Genomic DNA, 21,109 nt, shown 5'->3' with positions numbered 1-21,109 from the left:
GTCGTCAACACCTTGTACTAAAATACTTATCTCCACAACCACCTGTGCTATATTTTAATTTAGTGTATTAAAGTCTAAACCTAGGAAATTAACATAATTGTGTGGAAGAGAAACTTTAAGGAGAGAAAGTCTCACTTTTGATCTCTACTTGCATTACTTAAATAACCCTGTCGCTCACCCGTTCCCCTAAACCATATATTTATTCACTCTTATTTTGGGTCGAACAGTCCTGGTGAAGTATCCTGATATTTAATTTCAGAACTAAAGCATGAGGTTTCATGGTCTGCAACCTCAAATTATTTCCAGACTTTTTGAGATGCTATTTTTTGTAAATGCACATTAAGTACAAATAGACTTTCCCAAACGAAGTATTACTTGTCCAAGAGGGATTAAGTTTTTTGTACCTCATTTAAAATGCTTCTTTTGAACAACTTTTGAGGTCAAACTTTCAAGACAGAATACACGAAGGGAACTATCACATTTATTAGTATAAATAAGTAAAATATTAATAACAAATTGTGATGCCTTTATTTCTGTCTAAAAACAGAGATAATCCAAACTGTGGATCAAGTTTGGCTTTCACAGTAGGATGACCCACTGTCCCGGTTTTCCCAGAATTGCTCCTGATTTAAAGCTGAAAATCTCACATTCTGGGAACCCCTCAGTTCTGGAAAAACCTCAGTCCTGGGAAAACATCAACAATTTATAGTATATGTTCTTAATCATCTATCTTGAGAGCAACAGAAGAAAATCATCAATATGGACAAAACAGACAAACCATTTGACACCACATATTGTATATACTTTTGGTGAGGTTCAGCACAGGTTGCCCCAGAATGTGTCACTCTGGCATATGCATTAATTGAGCTGAAGACAGTTGAAGCCTAACATCAAGAAGAGCTTTCTACCTCCCCTTGAGCTGCCTAAAATAATTGAGATGGGGTCCTGTACCAGGAAGAGAGCTATTACTAGAAATAATTTTTTATGTCAAAAAGACTTATGGCAAATACTTGTTTATCAAACATTTTTTTCCCCATATTCTTGTGAACTGTCTTTCTTCACTATGAAGCCCCAAACCCTTAGCCCCTTCTCCTTAGCACCGGCACCATATAAATTTCAACTGCCTGTCCTTGAGTCTCATATCTTTGGAATTCCCATGTGAATGAAGTTAACTGTATTTGGTTTCTTCTGTTAATGTGTCTTATGCCACTTTGATTATAAGACCAGCCAAAGAATCTAGAAGAAAAGAAATAAAAATTTTCCTTCCCTACAGTTTGGTTATTCAGAATATTTATAGTATCCAATATGCCAGACTTCTAGTTGGAATTTACTGATATTGTAACATGTGTTTATAAGTAGATAGTGTTTAATCAATATATATACACAGAAGAGAGCAAGCAAGTGAGGATAGCAGGAAAAGGCAGAAAGAAAGAATTTTAAAATTCACAAATTTAAGCAGTTATGGTTTTAAATAGTTATGTGAACACAAACTGAATATGACATTTAGGACAGCACTGAGACTAACAATGATTTTAAAATAGGAACAGCCAGCATTTAGTTTCAAAAATGAGACCTCTGTAAGATGTAGGCTACATAGTTTTAATCCTAAATTAAATCTTAGAAATGCAATGCTTTAAACATTTCTGAATATAATGTAACTATGGTCTACTAGATAAGGTCTGCTCAATATTTCCAGAATGGAATTCTCTTTGAAGAAAGGATATAAATGTTTATGGTGCCAGGTGAAAGGAGGAAAATATACCACCCTTAAATATGTCTCTTAAGTAAATTGATTATTTTAAGTTGGTTATTTTGAAGAAAGAGCAGACACAGGTGAAGCTCTGAGAACTCAGGAGAAGCTACTTTCATAAGAGACATGGACATTTATAAGGAAATCTCCATTTGTAAGGGCATCTCCCTCTCTGTACCAGGAAGAGAAGATGCCCCCAAATCTCCAGAAACTCATCAGTGGAAAAGACTTGGATTAAAATCTGCATAACAACCTTATCTTTGTTTCCTGCAGGTTCTCTGGTAATCTTCCAAAATGGTCTGGTCTCCATGTCTCTTTCACCCCTCCTCCTCAACAATTCTTTTCTTTAGCTAGAGATGTTATTTAAGGTGGTGGCTCAGTCTATTTCTGAAAGTTTTCCTAGGTATCTCCCAAGTATACAGGAGTTATACATATTGCATTTTTGTTTTACTCACTGTTAACCTGTCTTTTATTACTGTGGTGGGGGAAGGGGCATCTCAGCCAACAACCTATGTCACCATCTTGACCCCAAGACTTGACCTTTACTATCCACCTGCTTCTACTCCTGACTTTTTTCTATATTTTTCCCCAAAGCTCTTTTGTCCAGCTTATATCTTAACTCAGGCAAATGGAAAGCAAAACTGCCCCTCAAGCTACTAGCCATTGGCTGGCCTGCAAGACCTCCACCTGATCCAGACCACTCAGACCAATTTAAACCAAAGCTCCAACTCACACTATGGGGTGATCTCTAGAATGACAGGCAACCACCTTTACTCATTGTAATACTAAAGTCTCTGCGAGAGGAGGAGCAGAAGCCTCATTTACATAACATACAATGTATATATAGGCTTGTTTCCTTAAGGTGAATGTGCTACTTAATGCCCACCTATACATACAATGACAAATTTCTCCTTTTTCTTAAAAGATTTTATCCATTTATTCGTGAGAGACAGAGAGAGGCAGACACAGGCAGAGGGAGAAGCAGGCTCCTCGCAGGGAGCCCTATGTGGGACTCGATCCTGGGACTCCAGGACCACGCCCTGGGTGGAAGGCAGGCAATAAACTGCTGAGCCATGCAGGGATCTCCAAATTTCTCCTTTTTAAACAGTCATCCTAACCCTAACTAAAAAGAACCTGTCCACTGTTGCTTGAGGAGTCACAGCTTGGGAAATTATTCCCTGTGATCTTATTTGCTGCAAATAAATTGTGTTTTGTGCACCTACAACTCAACCTGCTGTAGTTTCTAATTGCCACTCATCACGGAATGAACTCATGCTAGGTCAGTTACATCTAGAAGTGTAGAGGAAAAATAATTTTTCCTCCCCTGTCATAAGCACAGAGTAGTGCATTAAGGATATGGTCCCAAAGAAACTGAAGCAATGGAATATACAGTTTAAATAGGATGTGAAAAAAGGTTATGCCCAGGATTTAATAACAGTTTTAGGTGAACGTCTTTGGAAAGTTACTCATGACTAACAAAGATATTGATTAATGAAGTGCTATTCTAGCTTCTTAACACTGTCCATCAAACCTTCTAAGGTTTCCCTAGTTTGTTGTCCTGCATCTATTTCATACATTTTTCCAATTTTCTCAAAGTTCCTACCAATCCCTGCCATCCACATGACCAAATAATTTTGCTGTATTTTTCATTTAGAAGGACTGATGCATTCTGTAAATTCTCAACCACTCAGTTAACAAAGTTTCCTATACACATGCTTATCCTTTCTCATTCTCTCTTGTTGCAATAAGGTTTACTCATTTCCAAGACACACTGCTCAACAAAATCTGGGAGACCTAGCACCTCTCAGCCCCCAGGGAATGCACATTACTCATTCTTCCTCTTATAATCTATCCGCACCTACCATTAGCATTTTACATTTCTCCAGTTTACCTCATTTATGAAAAACCAAACAAAGCATTAACAACATCAACAAAATCTCTTAATTTCATATATATTCTCTAATGGTCCAAGTCTATCATTCCTTTTTGCCTCTTCAAAGCAAATTCCTTAAGAAAAAGGTGCCCATATAAATATAGAAAATTTAGACACTATGCTTTCTGTGTCTGTTAAGTTGATAATCAATAACAAAAAGGTAAAAGGACATACTCATTTGAAGATTTAGAAGTATACTTCTAAATAGGCATGGTCACACCCATAAAAAATAAATCTTAATGAAAATTCGAACATATTTAGAAACAAAATAGTGTAGGTAAAAACTTATGAGGTGTAGATAACACTTAACTTTGAAGAATATTTATAGTCTGATAGATATGAGGAATAAAATACTAAGAATACTGAGCAAAGAGTACATTTCAAGTAATTCAGAAAGAGAAAATAAAAGGGATTAGAAGAAGAGAAAAATAAAAGGGCAAAAATGGACTGAAGTAGAAAGAATATATGAAAATAGATAAGAACAGAAACTGATTCTTTAGAAAAAGCTTTAAAATAGAAAAAAAAATGGTGGCAAGACTGATCAAGAAAATAAAAAGAAAGGAGGTACCATTCAACAAAGAGAAGAATTCAAAGGTGAACATGATTACCTAATTCAGGAAAGGACACAAAAGTTCCTAAGGTAAATATTCTCATCAACTTCATGCCAATTGATTTAAAAATCTGGTTGAATATAACTATTTAGAAAGATACAATTTCCCAATATTGAACCAATTTGGCCTATAATCATTAAATACATTAAATCAGTAGGCAAAATCTATTCACAGAAATGCATCCAACACACAATTTTCAAGGCCAATTTTATCAGACATTTGAAAAGCTGATCTTATTCAAATTTTCAGAAAATACAAAAAGAAAGCATCATTTTTGGATTTTCTAATTTTTGACCCTATTTTTTCTTTTATATAAAACTTGAAACACCTAATAATAAAGTGCTAGAGTTTACTTTTCTCTTGAATATAGATGCAAAATCCCTAAATAAAATATGAGTATATAGAATCTAGCAATATATTTAAAAGATACTCAAACCAAATTGGATTTATATTAGTAATACAAGCATAGTTCATCGTTAGAAAGGCTATTAATGTAACTGATCACATTAACAGTTTTAAAAAGAAATCTACTGAATTTCTCATTCAGAATTACTGAATTCTCATTCTGAATTATTCATTCTTTTAAACTTTCCTTAGTAAAATCAGGATTAAAGGAAATATTCACTAACAAAATTTATTTGGAAAACAAAGCACAGAAAACTTTATAATTAATGGCAAAAAGTAACATCATTCTCTTTAAAACTAGAACAAGACAAGTAAAATCACCAATATGGTTTTTCTGCCTCACTTCCTATATATTTTAACCCACTAATCTGCCTTCTTCCTCCACTATCCTTCTGAAATGCTCTCAACAATGTCAAACGTGTTCTCTTGTTGTTTAGCCTAATGGTCTTCCACTGATCTGTGATAGGCAAAGTAATCCCCCTACCAAGATGACTAGCTTACTGAGACCCTATAAGCACACACATTTCTGCTGTTTTAGTTTTTTATTTTTATTATTTTTTTTAAGATTTTATTTATTTATTCATGAGAGACACAGAGAGAGAGGCAGAGACACAGGCAGAGGGAGAAGCAGGCTCCATGCACCGGGAGCCCGACGTGGGATTCGATCCGGGGTTTCCAGGATCACGCCCTGGGCGGAAGGCAGGCGCCAAACTGCTGAGCCACCCAGGGATCCCCATTTCTGCTGTTATAAATCACAAAATCACCATTTGTTACAGCAGCAAGAGAAAACGATTATGTTCAGCTTATTTTTATAGTTTCTGGTATAATTTACCAATCCTTCCTTGAATTACTATACCTTCACAATTCTATGATTTCATGTTCCTCTGGTTTCCCTCCTTCATTTAGAGCAGATCCCCCTCAATACCCTTTGAGGAGGGTTCTTTTTTTGCCTGTCCAAAAAAACTTTGATATAACTCTGGTAATTCCTCTCCATCCTAACAAATTTTCCACCTAACTCTGCTTTGGTTACATCTCTTATGCCAATGATTCCTAATCAGGGGCAATTTTGCCCTCCAGGGGACAGATGACAATGCCTAGGGACATTTTTGGTTGCCAATACTGCTGGCTGCAATGGGCATCTACATGGAAAAGGCCAGGGATGCTGCTAAGCACCCTACAATGCACAAGACAATTCAACATGACAAAAAATTATCTCATACAGAATGTCAGTAGATCCAAAGTTGGCAAACTCTGATCATGGAGACTGATGATTTCCAAATTCCCCCTTTCAACTTAGATCCTTACCAGAGCTACACACAAATATATCTAACCAACTGTTCTGTATCTAAAATGAAAATGAGGGATCCCTGGGTGGCGCAGCGGTTTGGCGCCTGCCTTTGGCCCAGGGCGCGATCCTGGAGACCCAGGATCGAATCCCACATCAGGATCCCAGTGCATGGAGCCTGCTTCTCCCTCTGCCTGTGTCTCTGCCTCTCTCTCTCTCTCTCTGTGACTATCATAAAATAAAAAAATAAAAATTAAAAAAATAAAAATAAAAAAATAAAATGAAAATTATAATCTTTCCCCCCAGTTTGCATTTCCTAATGTTTTCCCTATTACAAGAAATAGTCATAGGCTTTTTCCAGTTTCCCAACCTACTATCTTGTATATTATTTGTCTCCTTCAAATCTCATCATTGCCCAAATGCCATTACTTTCCCTTCCCTAAAATGTCATGTAAACTTTGACTTTTCTTCATCTCTATCAAGGTTCTTTAGCTCTGTCTAGATTATGATGGAGCCATATGATACAAATAGTAACTTTTGCATAATTAATTTTACTTGTTCTATGAAAAGAAATAGGGTAAAATTCTTTGAATAGTATGAGAAATTCCACCAACCATCTTAATTTCATGAGGGGTTGCCCCAGAGTCAACAAGAGATGTGACAGATGCACTCGTTAATTCCTCTATAGGTCCCAGTTCCTGTGTGTCCCTTTCGTATGTGAGCTTCTTGTTGACCTAAGAGTGTAGACTGGTTCAGAAAAGTACAATAAAACTCCTAAATGCAAGCTAAGTGGCCGTTTAACTAAGCACATGGTGGACATATTACAACTGAAGGAAAAATTACCTGTGGTATGTACCTATTAAGATCATATGTTGAACCAAAACTAGTACTTTCTTAGTTGATTTCAAGGCATTTCTGACAACCAACAATGCTGTTGAACTTACCTATTGAAGTCAGAAACAACCACACTCAGATATGAGACACCACATTGAAACAGCCAGCCTCTCCCCAACCATCTACAGCAGCAGAGGTAAATTCTAAATGATAAAGCTAGTTATTATTACCCAGGGTGAATTTTTCAGAGGTTTCTCACTACTGACAGGGCAAAATCTGAACCTATTTGGGGGGAATAAAATACTTTTCAGGATCTTATTCTAGTTTATCTGTTCAGCCTTATGTCTTACCATTTCTCCTCTTACAGGCACAAAATAAATATTAGCACTATCAACTTAGTAATACCCTCAAGAAATCTTCAATCTAGTAAGATTTAAGATAAACTGGCAGATTCCTAGCATCAAAGACTAAAGTTTGTAAAGAAAGCTAGCTTCTGGGGTGTATTTAATATGTTTAGAGAGAATTTAGTGGAAAAGAAGATTGGGTAGGAATCTTCCTGGTATTGGACCCATCAGGAGTCAGCACCCTCTCCTTTCTATACATGAGCAGAAGCCAGTTAGTCAGCTAAATGCCTCAGTTCATAAAACCCACATGCTTTGCCCTCATGTTAAGGTGGCAGCTAAAGAAAGGAGGGAGTGAGAGTAAGCATGAAAACAGAGTCAGGTGTGGATTTTCCAGCTGAGATTCACATGCTGACTCCTCCCCATTGCACCAGGAAAGCAGGTCAGGTGGAAAAGGTCCATGGAGCTGGAGTTAGATTTCATATGTTAGGACACTGGGCAATGGGGAAGCTTCTAAAGCACTTGACACATGTGCTCCAGGGAATTTTTGGAAGCGGCCACCTCAAAGAAATGGTACATCTGCATGCCCAGGTCAAGGAAAAGATTTTGTTTCTTTTCTTTAGTACATCCTTCCTGTTCCAACACCAGAAAAGACAAGGAGAAAATTAGAAGGGTTGTCTACACCCAGGTCCCTCCAGCCAAGGTCAAAGCAAGGGGGAGAGAGATGAGATCAGACGTTGAAAGTGAACCTACTTGTGCTTCTAGTTCAATGAAAGTGACTGGAAAGGGTGTCATGGTGGAGGAAGGGGGAAGGATGATTGGATATGCATAAATACATGTTATTTCCAAGAGAGATGGGAGAAAATATAATTGTTTCACGTTTAACATCACTTCAAGCTCAGGTTGTTCAATAGATGGCTTAATTTACAATTCTGATATTTAAAATATCAAGAAAAATCACCCTAGAGTACAGTTTACAGAAAAATGATCGAAAGAATATCTATTCATTAAAAAATATTTCAGGTGGCTAATTTACTTTAATCTTTATACTTCTATTCTGCTGTGAAAGAACATTATGCAGAGATAAACAAAAAAAGTTCTTAATCCCATCACTCACAAAACCCCTGCTGACATTAAAATGTATATTACATGTAAATGGCCAGAAAATACATACAAAAGGCTTTGATATGAATTCAAATATCTTTCTTTTCTATTCCCACATCCAGTCACCTTTGTACATTTCCTTAAAGGTAACCATACTGAAAAATTTATCCTTCAGCATATACACTAGCACATATATTATTTACTTGTTTACTTTACCAAAAGGACCCCATATTTTCATACCAACACATGTGGATCTATCTCATTCTATTTAACAGCTTAAGTGTATAGTTATAATTTTTTAAGCACTTCCCAACTAATGGACCTCTGGTATATTCTAGCTTTTTGTTGTTAAAAAAATTATGCTGCAAAGTATATCCTGTGCATATATCTTGTCTTCTTTTGTGAAATATAAAAGTGTTCCTATTATTTCACCATAAATATGCCAACACTGAATACCACCAAAATTTTTAAATAGTTGCCAATTTGATGTGTTAAAAACTATTTTTACTTTGATTTGTATGTATTTAAGAATGAGACTGAGCTTTTAATATACTTATTATTGTTTTAATTTTTTTCCGTGAAACAATCATGCATACACCTTACTCATTTTTTTCCTATAGAAGTTTTCAACTTTTTCTATTAACTTGAGTAAGATCTTTATAAATCAGGTAAATTTACTTTTTGCTGGAAATTGGCACTACACTAATTTTTCAGTGTATTGCATTTTATTTAACTTTTTCTAGTTATTTTTATCATATGAGAGTTGAAAATGTTTAATTAGTAAAACTACTTAATCTTTTTCTTTATGGATATTTGGTTTCCTGTATTGTTCCCTAAAGAGCCTACCTTATTCCAATGAATAAATCCGTTCTTATTTTCTTATCACAAGTTTATGAAATAAATCTTTACACCTACATTAAACTAAAGCTTCATGTGGGAATTTATTTTGGTTTACTGAGAAAGACTTAGATAAGATGAAATGATTGGTCATTTCTCAATTCTACATTGTAGACTAATCCTTGTTCTCCTACTCATTTGACATGAGGTTTCATCATACACAGAATATCCCTATTTCTTAAGTCAGGAACAAAACATGAATCCCCAATATTATCACTGTTTTTAACCCTTTCCTAGAAGAAACAGCTAATGTAACTTAATAAGCTGTAGAAATAAGAAACACCAAAATTATGAAGGAGTAGGAGACATTATCACTTCCTCTCAGATAATTCTGCTATGATACCAGAATCTTCCCTTACAAAATCAACTGAAAAACTACAGGAAAAGAGTAACTAGGCTGGTAATAAAATTAGCAGTTCTTCAATTGGCTCATTCTCTAAAATATTAGAGTAATTACTATTGACTCATTTTTCCATTCATGGCATGAACTTTACCTGGTTGTGATATACTGGTGTATTATACTTGTGTATAATTTAATTCAACTTGCTAACATAGGCATTCCTTGTTTTCTGAATTAATCCAATTCTGAAAATGGGTTGAATATCAAATTTCTGAATAACAGGAGCCTTTGTTCCATTATTTTAAATGTGAAAAATAACGCATTCCCAGCCTATCCCAAATTCCAACCAATTTTCTCCAAATACCATGTAAGCACCCTAGACACTTCCAGAATAATGCACTGCAAATTCCTTCATTGTATAATACATGCAAGATACTAATTACCTAATTATTCAATAATTAAAGGCATGCAAGGATATATATGTGGGTGAGACACGTAGATATACAGGATATAAAAATCCTGTTTAAAATGCAATGATAGATCATGAGACTATCTAAGGTTTGTTCTGAACTGACAGGGAACAATAAAGACTTGGAGACCTAGTACATACTCACCTGAATTTAGTGCTAGGGAGGTGGGAAAGTCCTAATCCAACACAGAGGGGCTAGGTCCAGTGGGATGCAGTTTTCAGAGACAGGAACCGGTACAGGAATTTCTTTTTTTTTTTTTTTTTTTTTCCCCAAGCGACACATACTAAAAAATCTTAAATCATATTAGGCCTGGAATATCAGTTAAGTTGTGTAACTGCCTGAGACCAAATGGTACAGTTACATCATACAGTTGCAAACAGTGACAAGTTGATCCCCAGACTGTTTATCTATATTTTGACTTGTTTTTCAAAGAATATGATTTGTATTCCCTCATTTACCATGTACCATCATTTTCAACTTTGTTGTATTACTTGGAACAGCCTGTTCTTTGCCAATGGTTTCAAGACCCATACGTGCAGAAAAGGTATTTTTCAAAGGTAATTATGGTTGTATTCCAGGTTTTGTTCAAGCCCCACTGAACCACAGTGAATCCCCAACAAACCTCCATCAGACTAGCTGGCTCTGAAACACACATTCCTGAGGCATAACCAAGGAGAAACAAGGGCCAATTGCCTTCAACCCTATTTAGACAATTTAGTCCTTCTTTTTATTTCCTGTTGAGTTAGCATTACTATGAATGTTTTCCTTATGACTAGTTCATAGGTTAAACTTGCTTGTCTTAAGAAGATACCTCAGATGGCAACCAGGTAGCCATCACTGACTCTGGAAACGAGAATTCCACCTGAGATTTCTTATCACTGTTACACAGAGAAGAGAATACATGCAGAATAAATGGGCCCCATAAAACCAGCTACTTTTCTTGTTTAGTAAAATCAGGTGCCCTCCAATAGAATAAAAAAGTTCAAATATGTACATCATTCCCTTATTAATACATTTTTTTAAAGGCGTTTGCTCTGTAGGTTATTTAGTATCTCTTGTAAATCATGAGTAAAGGCAGAATTTCTTTCTTCATTTAAAGGACTATTATAGGGATCCCTGGGTGGGGCAGCGATTTGGCGCCTGCCTTTGGCCCAGGGTGCGATCCTGGAGACCCGGGATCGAATCCCACATCGGGCTCCCGGTGCATGGAGCCTGCTTCTCCCTCTGCCTGTGTCTCTGCCTCTCTCTCTCTCTGTGACTATCATAAATAAATAAAAATTTAAAAAAAAATTAAAAAAAAAATAAAGGACTATTATACTGAATAATTATAGAAAGAAAAAAAAGAGAACCATAAACTGAGTTTGTAAACATTGGCTTCTAGAACAGTTTCACCCATTTCTATCATCTGAGTAAGTCATAATTTCTCATTTCAGTTTTCTTGTTTATAAAAATAAGCAGCTTAGAATAATCTCCAAGATTTTCCAGTTTTGCAATCTCATGAGTTTTGTACTCTCTGACATAATTTCACAGGGACACATCTAACACATCTACATCCACATCTGAGTCTGGACTCAGAATTTTCAATGTTTAAATACTTCCACCAAGGGGCACCTGGTTGGCTCAGTGGTTGAGTGTCTGCCTTTGGCTTAGGTCATGATCCCGGGATCCTGGGATCCAGTCTTGCATCAGGTTCTCCACGGGGAGCCTGCTTCTCCCTCTGCCTGTGTCTCTGCCTCTCTCTGTGTGTCTCTCATGAATAAATAGATAATCTTTTAAAAAATCAATCAATACTTCCACCAAATAGGATATTAATTTAAAAAATGTTCTTATTCCTACCTTTTCTTTCACAGAGTTTATTCATGCTAGATTAACACAAAGCACTACAACGACAACAACAAAAAGAATGTGTGTAACTACTTCAAATTCAGACACTGATCTTTAAAAAATAAAATTAAAACCATTTCGGACATTTTACAAACTTACTGTTTATTTTTGTCTTTTCACAGCTTCTGAATTGTCTGATTTTCTGAACTTTGTAAACATAAGAAGGAAGACTTTTGTTATGATTAGACAGTCATGCTTTCCCCAGGAGGTAATCTCAGAAGAAATCTATTCGTGTGGAATTGTAAGTTCAAAGAGACCTGGATAATTTTCTGATAAACATCCTCTACATTTCATGTTTTAATCATGATGCACCTTTTATGTTTTGGTAATTATTCAGGCATTTTCTAATGACTGAATCATAGGTTTCCATAATCTAGACATAAATAAGAGTTTCCACAGATCAGTGTATTCACACCTCTGTCAGGAAAATATTCGGATTTTTTCTGCGGCTTTAAAATGTGTGCAGCTACCAAGCTTTGCTTAGGATATGCTTCCATCCTGTTCAACTCATGAAGCTTCCAGCACAGAGGTATAGAGTATTCTTTAGCCTTAACACTATTCCCCACGTCACCCTTTGTGTGTGAAGAATATTTTAATCTCTTAGAATTTGTCCCATCATGCTTGTCTTCTTGTCTTTAAACATCTTCTAATTCTGAGTCAGAATTAGAAAGCCGTGAGATGTTTTCCTTGCAGTGACAATGCATCCTCAATAAAAAAGCACAAATCCATCTGACTGGAGAATAGTTTTAGGAAAGTTTTTTTTGTTTTGTTTTAATGTTTGCTGTTCTTTTCAGATTCTTACTAGAGTCTCATAATTTCTGTCCATTGTAGTCTTTTTTCACTTAGCATTTTCTTCTTTAAAATCTTTTACCAACAGTGTAAGAGGGTTCCCTTTTCTCCGCATCCTCTCCAACATTTGTTGTTTCCTGCCTTGTTAATTTTCCCCATTCTCACTGGTGTGAGGTGGTATCTCATTGTGGTTTTGATTTGTATTTCCCTGATGCCAAGTGATGCAGAGCATTTTCTCATGTGCATGTTGGCCATGTCCATGTCTTCCTCTGTGAGATTTCTCTTCATGTCTTTTGCCCATTTCATGATTGGATTGTTTGTTTCTTTGGTGTTGAGTTTAATAAGTTCTTTATAGATTTTGGAAACTAGCCCTTTATCTGATATGTCGTTTGCAAATATCTTCTCCCATTCTGTAGGTTGTCTTTTAGTTTTGTTGACTGTATCCTTTGCTGTGCAAAAGCTTCTTATCTTGATGAAGTCCCAATAGTTCATTTTTGCTTTTGTTTCTTTTGCCTTTGTGGATGTATCTTGCAAGAAGTTACTGTGGCCGAGTTCAAAAAGGGTGTTGCCTGTGTTCTCCTCTAGGATTTTGATGGAATCTTGTCTCACATTTAGATCTCTCATCCATTTTGAGTTTATCTTTGTGTATGGTGAAAGAGAGTGGTCCAGTTTCATTCTTCTGCATGTGGATGTCCAATTTTCCCAACACCATTTATTGAAGAGACTGTCTTTCTTCCAATGGATAGTCTTTCCTCCTTTATCGAATATTAGATGACCATACATTTCAGGGTCCACTTCTGGGTTCTCTATTCTGTTCCATTACACTGTTGGTGGGAATGTGAACTGGTGCAGCCACTCTGGAAAACTGTGTGGAGGTTCCTCAAAGAGTTAAAAATAGACCTGCCCTACGACCCAGCAATTGCACTGTTGGGGATTTACCCCAAAGATTCAGATGCAATGAAACGTCGGGACACCTGCACCCCGATGTTTCTAGCAGCAATGGCCACAATAGCCAAACTGTGGAAGGAGCCTCGGTGTCCATCGAAAGATGAATGGATAAAGAAGATGTGGTTTATGTATACAGTGGAATATTACTCAGCCATTAGAAACGACAAATACCCACCATTTGCTTCAACGTGGATGGAACTGGAGGATATTATGCTGAGTGAAATAAGTCAATCGGAGAAGGACAAGCAGTGTATGTTCTCATTCATTTGGGGAATATAAATAATAGTGAAAGGGAATATAAAGGAAGGGAGAAGAAATGTGTGGGAAATATCAGGAAGGGAGACAGAACATAAAGACTCCTAACTCGGGGAAACGAACTAGGGGTGGTGGAAGGGGGGAGGAGGGCGGGTGTTGGAGGGGAATGGGTGATGGGCACTGAGGTGGACACTTGACGGAATGAGCACTGGGTGTTTTTCTGTATGTTGGTAAATTGAACAGCAATAAAAATTAATTAAAAAATAAAAATAAAATAAAAATAAAAATAAAATAAAAATAAAATCTTTTACCAGGGATGCCTAGGTGATTCAGCGGTTGAGCGTCTGCCTTTGGCTCAGGTCATGATCTGGGGGTCCTAGGATGGAGTTCTGCATTAGGCTCCTTGCAGGGAGCCTGCTTCTCCCTCTGCCTATGTCTCTGCCTCTCCTATGTCTCTCATGAATAAATAAAATGTTAAAATAAAATAAAATCCTTTCCCATTTATAGTTTCCTTCCTAAAATTTCAATTTAATTTCCATATAGAATAAGAGGGTGAGCCAATCCATGTCTGGGGGCCCAGACCCCTTTCATCTTTTTGTATCCAGAGGATAAGCCTCCTTTCAGAGCAAAGGGACCAACTTTAAATGGGGCACTAACACCTTGCCACTCCCTTCCACTGGCATGCCTATTCTTGCCATCACTGTCAGCCCTTGCTGACTTCTAGAATGTGGAGTTGATATGTTATCAATGTTATGAAGGACACAGTTGACTATGGTAACTAGTGACTTAGCCTACATGTATCCGCCTAGCCAATAGTATTGTTTATAAGTGGCAACACAAGACATAAACAGTACCACTTAAATGGGTAAGATGAAAAAATGCATGAATTTTGAGGTGTGGTGGGCCTGATTTCAAATAAGGACTCTGCCACTCTCTGGCTTTCTTTTTCTTTTTTTTTTTTTTAAGATTTTATTTATTTATTCATGAAAGACAGAGGGAGAGAGGCAGAGACATATGCAGAGGGAGAAGCAGGCTCCCCACAGGGAGCTTGACGTGGGACTCAATCCCAGATCATGACCAGAGCCAAAGGCAGATGCTCAACCACTGAGCCACCCAGCTGCCCAGCTTTCTGGCTTTCTGAATTCAAGCAAGATACTAAGTATCTGTAAGCCTTGGTTCTTTGTTCATAAATAAGTAAAACAACTATTCTACTTCAATCACTTGTGAAGGATAAATGAGATCATGTACATATAATGATTAGAAGAGCATTTAGGCTAAGTTCTCAGGCAATGGTAGCGATTATTTGTATTATTATTAACAGGTATACTGTAGAGTTTAAGACGACAGAGATGATGTCTTCAATGGTGAACAGGACAGAGAACCTGATGCAGACATGAACATGTATTTAATTCAACTAAACTACATTTAGTCACATTTCTTAAATCATTATAATGGAAATCCCATCCCATCTTCCAAATGACAAACTTACCAATGAGTCTTTGTGGTGTCCAATTTATGGATAAATTGTAGAATATGCTATTTTCACATGTTTTCTTAATATTTCAACAGAATAGCAGTATTAAAAAGTAACACAGATGTCACTATATGCTTATGTCCCTCTGGTCACATCGAGGTTTCATTGTAAGATGAATCAGTGGTACAGAGAATATAAATTAGATGCTCCATTTTAGGAAGACACAATAGCATTAAAAAGCAAGAAACTAAGAACAGATAAAAAGAAATACTTCTCTGCATAAAGCCGAGTTAGCCCATGGAACGAGGTCCCAGAGGAAATTATTGAAGCCAATAGTTTAGTATGAATCCAAAAAGGATTAAGTGTAATGAAGCAAAATTTTGAAAGCAGCTTGCAAATTTATGCCTTGGTATTGTTAAAGGAAAATGAGATTTGCCCAGAAAAGTGCACACTCTGGCATGCGGAGAAACCAGAGGTGAAAATTTAAAGGTTCATCTCAAACAGCTAAGTTGATTTTTGCTTTTTTAAATTGGTCAAATATCCTAAATTTGTTACTGAAAACAAGCTGAGGCATTTAGAGATAGAAAGAGAAAACTGCCATCAGTGTACAAACGGGGAACTAGAAGTTACAAATAACCAGGATGGATTCTAGTCTATTTTGGAAAGAAATATATATTTTTAAAAGATTTTATTTATTTATTCATGAGAGACACACAGAGAGAAAGAGAGAGGCAGAGACACAGGCAGAGGGAGAAGCAGGCTCCATGCAGGGAGCCCGACGTGGGACTTGATCCTGGGACTCCCAGATGACACCCTGGACTGAAGGCAGGTGCTAAACTGCTGAGCCACCCAGGGATCCCCAGAAAGAAAGATTTTAAAAATGGAAAATATGCCAAGAGTTGTGAATCATACAGGAAGGAATATTGAAGTCAAAGTAGAGTCAGCCAGGGCCACGTGTCATCTACAGGACAAGACCCCAAGACGATGGCTGATATCCCTGACCACAGTAGGAAGAATAGCACTGGGAGGTGCTTCTTATGTGTTGAATATTATAAGATACACTTTACAGGGGCACCTGGGTGGTTCAGTGGTTGAGCGTCTGCCTTCCACTCAGGGCATGATCCAGGGGGTTCTGGGATCGAGTCCCGCATTGGGCTCCCTGCAAGGGAGCCTGCCTCTCCCTCTGCCTCTCTCTCTGTGTGTTTATCATGAATAAATAAAATCTTAAAATAAAAAAGATGCACTTTACAAAAATATACAAATATCCTAAGTACATGTGAGTTTAAAAGACAATGAAGAATAATATCATCTCATGTAGCTAAATATAACAAGGTTTTGCAGTAAGGACTTCAATCACATGAGCTCACTGCCTATTTTCTTGGAAGTATATAATTTCATGATCCCCAGGACTCACAGAAGAGTGAGGGGAAATGACCAGGGTAAATGTGGACTTTGTGATTTTTTCAGCCGTGGTGACCAACTCTGTTGTTACTGAATTTTCAAAAGGAAAATAAAATATTCCTCACCAAAACTATCTCCTATTTAAACATCACTGTGAAGTTTTCATCTACACAAAGGAATCAAATGGAAAATTAATTTAATAACCATAATAGTTATCTGTCTTTCACTGGGCAGTCACTATGTGCCAGGTATTTTATGTACAGGATCTCAGATCCCTGTAATAATGTTAAATATATCTTTTTAATATCATCATTTTGTAATTATAGAAATATTTCAAGTTAAGTAATTTGCATCAATACATATAGCCAGGGGTGAGAGGTGAGGGTGTCTGGGCTGAAAATCAAATAAGTCTGTCGAACTTAAAACTCAAATGTCTGCCATTATCCTAAACTGCTTCTTATGTACCATTACACTTGGTCTTCTACTTCTAAGCTGACACCATATCTATTATGAATAGATTAAAATAACCATATTCATTTAAACATAAGAATTAAGAAGACCATGCTGCAAGTAAAATATAAGCTTCATCATTTCCAACTGATTTACCATCATCATTTATGCTTAATAAATTATTAAAAATTAATATTAATATAGTAATAGGCACACCTTACACATTGCTTCAAGACTGAAAGGTGAGTTTCCATCATGTTGAGATTTTCCATTACTCTAGCAATAGCCACAAGGCAGAAAACAAGTTTTGCAATTTTACAATAAAGTCCAAAAATAATCAACAATTCATATATGATCAGTTCAGGAGTAGAGTCTAAACATAAACTTGGGTATTCTGACTTCAAATTCAGTGACCAAAAGAACCCTGCTTTGTTATTTTATTTTTTGTAAAACAGGTTTGTGGAACCTGCAGTAACATTGGTGAAGAATTTAAGGATGGGATTTAGATCCCAAAGATCTCTTTTCTAGAGTTGGCTCCACTACTTTCTAACTGTATGAACATGGAAACCATAATTTTATCTCTGAAACTGTTTTCCATCTGTAAATACAAAGACAATATTAACTATGAAATAGAATTGTTTTGATGACTAAATGGAAGACATCCCTGAATGCATTTTGGCAATTATAAATATTTCATTGATAATATCTCAATATTTCATTGATCCCAAATTTACAATAAACTTTTTGTTTGGTAAAAAGCAAACAAATATTTCTATAATTCAGGTTAATATTAGGTTCATGATACCATAAATAAATAAATAAATAAATAAATAAATAAATAAATAAATAAATGTCATTTAATGTCCTATTCCTTTTTTTAAATTTTTTAAATGTCCTATTCCTTACATTTTCTTATCTGTTCACTATTTTACTTGTTTTCAATCTCCCCTCTGGGTTCCACCAATTTTGGTTAATTGTAATAGGTTCCCTTCCAGTTATTATCATTGGAAACACAACGTGTTGTATCAAAATCAGTGCTCTTCATTCTTTAGATCTGGCCAAAAGTCAAGTTTCTGTCTGTGTTCAGAATACGGCATAACCATTTCTCACGTGGTGCTCAAACCATAGCTTCCATGGCTACATATTTACTCCCTGGTGCTGACAAGTGGGGAAAATAGATTTTAATCACAGAGTTGAATAGATATGACATCTAGGTTACATGGAAAGTAGATTTATGGAGTAACTAGGGGTTATTTCATCTCAGCCTGACACATCATCAAGCAGGAAGAGGCCTCCAGCCACAGATTATCCTGCTTTTCATTCTTGTATTTCCACTTATCTTTGTCCCAGATCCACCAGTCATTCATCATGGCATGTGCAGGAAGCACAATTCTGATATGTCACTTTTCTGTGTAAAAACTTTCAGGGTCTCCCCATTTCCTCCAGAAGAGAAACAGTTCAAATTCTTAAGCACAACAAGTCAAGTCCCTCATGACTTGGCTCTAAAGCATGCTTTCCCCTTCCACCATAACCAGTTATACAACTTACCCTGAAGTCAGATGTGAATGTCTGACTGGTGAGAGCTTCTCCACGATTTGCTTTTTCCATACTTCTACTCTTATCTGATAAGCCCCTCTCTGCTTGTATATTAAAATCTTTTCTAATCTTCTAGGCAGAGTTTAAGTCTCACTTCCTTCAAGGAGAATCAACTGATAGGAATGCCTCCCTTTTCAGAATACCAGTAATGTTTCATTTGTAATATATCTCATTGTAGATCCCTTGGATTTAACTATATGTGATCCACCTTATATTCTCTTTTAGATTATGAGTTCCTGGCAAGATGAACTTTGCTTTATCCGTATCTGTAGCTCACTCAATGACAAATATAGTACCTGACCCAGAGTAATTATTTAGTAACTGTTAAATCATTATCTAGGCTATGAAAAAGAAAAATTCCTAGAACAGAAACAGTACAATAATCTTTTCTGGAGAGCAACACCAGTTGCTATTACAAAGGGATTTTTTTTTTTTTTTTTAGTAGCTTTTGCTCTATATGGTCTTTAGATTTATTCAGGCACTTGAACACAAATGCTTTTTCCAACAGTGACATGATATATCCCTGAGACAGAGTAGCATCTTGCTGCAAAGGAGTTATGTTTTTCCTAAGCCATTTTTTCTGTCTTCCCATGCATGCTTCATTCATGTTCAACAACATTTCTGCCAGCAAAGACCATCAATGCATGAGCTGGAGGAGGTTGAAGTTGAATCCCATCCATCTTTTCTTTTTTCCTCTCCATCTTGTGTAAAGAAAATTCAGTGGAAGAGATGTTACTTATTCTTTTGAGGGTAGCAATGCATTGCTAATGTAGCAAATAACAGGATAATAGCAAATTGCTATGATGTCATGTGGTAAGGAAATCGGAGGTTTCTAGCTGATGAAGTATTATTTACCTTTAAAAAATGTTTTCAAACATCTCTATGGTAGCTTGATTTTGTGCATTTCTCAAAAATACCTGAAACACCTATATAGTTAAAAGATCAATTATAAGACACAATGGCATGGTGGCACAAAACACCAGTATACATACCAGGAGACTAATAAATGCTATTTCCTCTGTCATTGTAACCAATTTGAATGTTTACACTGTAAAACTTCCCTGAGATTATTCCTAAAGTCTCTGATGATGATCTTTGTATCTGATAACATAGTAGTGCTCACTTAGGAATAAATAAAAATTAAAACAGCTTCAAGAATTAAATTAAAAAGAAAGCCATGGACCCAAGGTGGGGTTACTTGCCTCTAGGACAGCAAACAAGACAACTGCAGTTTCAACCTCTCCAGGAGTGGACTTTTAAACCAATCAATCTGGAATTTACTGGTCAGGACCAATGAGGTAATGTGTTGCTTGGGCCCTCTCCATCCCTCAAATGAAACTTATGTAATCCACCTAATAAGACTCCCTGATCTACCCCCTAAAGGAAGATGATCTTGCCTTAAATAATCTTTTCTTTCCTTCTGTTAGTAACTTCTTGCACCACCTTCCTTCCTATAAAAACCTTCCATTTTGTACAACTTCTCTGAGTTCCCTTGTACTTCCTAGATGGGATGTTACTAAAGCCAATTAGATCCTCAAATGTACTTGAATTTTGTTGTTGTTGCTGTTGTTTTTAACACCTCTCAGGGACTGCTACAATAATTTTTTTGTGTATTCATTCATACAATCCTTACAATAATCCTATGAGGGAAATACATCCTTTTTCCATTTTACAGATTAGAAAAAGAAGTGTAGTCTAATTTATCCAGGTTCCCATTTTGACAAGTGTTAGAATACCTAGTTGGGCTCCAGTTTTTATACTGGAATAGTCCAAAGCTTTGCTACTCAAAGTATAGTTCATAACCTGACAGCATCAGCATCTCCAAGAAACTTGTCAGAACTAAACAATCTCAACTCCACCCCTTCAAATCTCCCAGGTGATGATTTATAAATACATTAAAGTTTGAGAAGTATTCATCTCAAGCACCATACTCTGTTGCCCTGCATCTAGCCTTCTAATTCAATAACAGTCAGAGAACGTGCACCAGAAATAAAATTTGGTATCTTAGTTACCTTAAAATTATGTGTGTCTCTGAACTCAGAATAACTCTTTTGTAACATGTTAACTAATGAAGACAAATGAGGATGAAAGTAATTTTCTGACTCTACTCAGTGACAGAGTTGTATTTCTTGGTTTTGATTATAGCTATTGTCTGTTATACAAATTAAAAATTGAGAGTCCAATGAATTCTCTCCATTTAATGATATAGACCATCAAAATATTTTCTGCATCAATCAGTTCAAAGGAGATACATACTGTTTTTCACAAGAAAGAATGATTTTAAGTGAAGAATAAGAAAAAAAAATTTTTCTTTCACTTTTTTGCATTTGCACTAAAATATC

The sequence above is a fragment of the Vulpes vulpes genome, chromosome 12 (genome assembly GCF_048418805.1).
Source record: "Vulpes vulpes isolate BD-2025 chromosome 12, VulVul3, whole genome shotgun sequence".
NCBI lineage: Eukaryota > Metazoa > Chordata > Mammalia > Carnivora > Canidae > Vulpes > Vulpes vulpes.
This window is presented reverse-complemented; position numbering follows the sequence as displayed.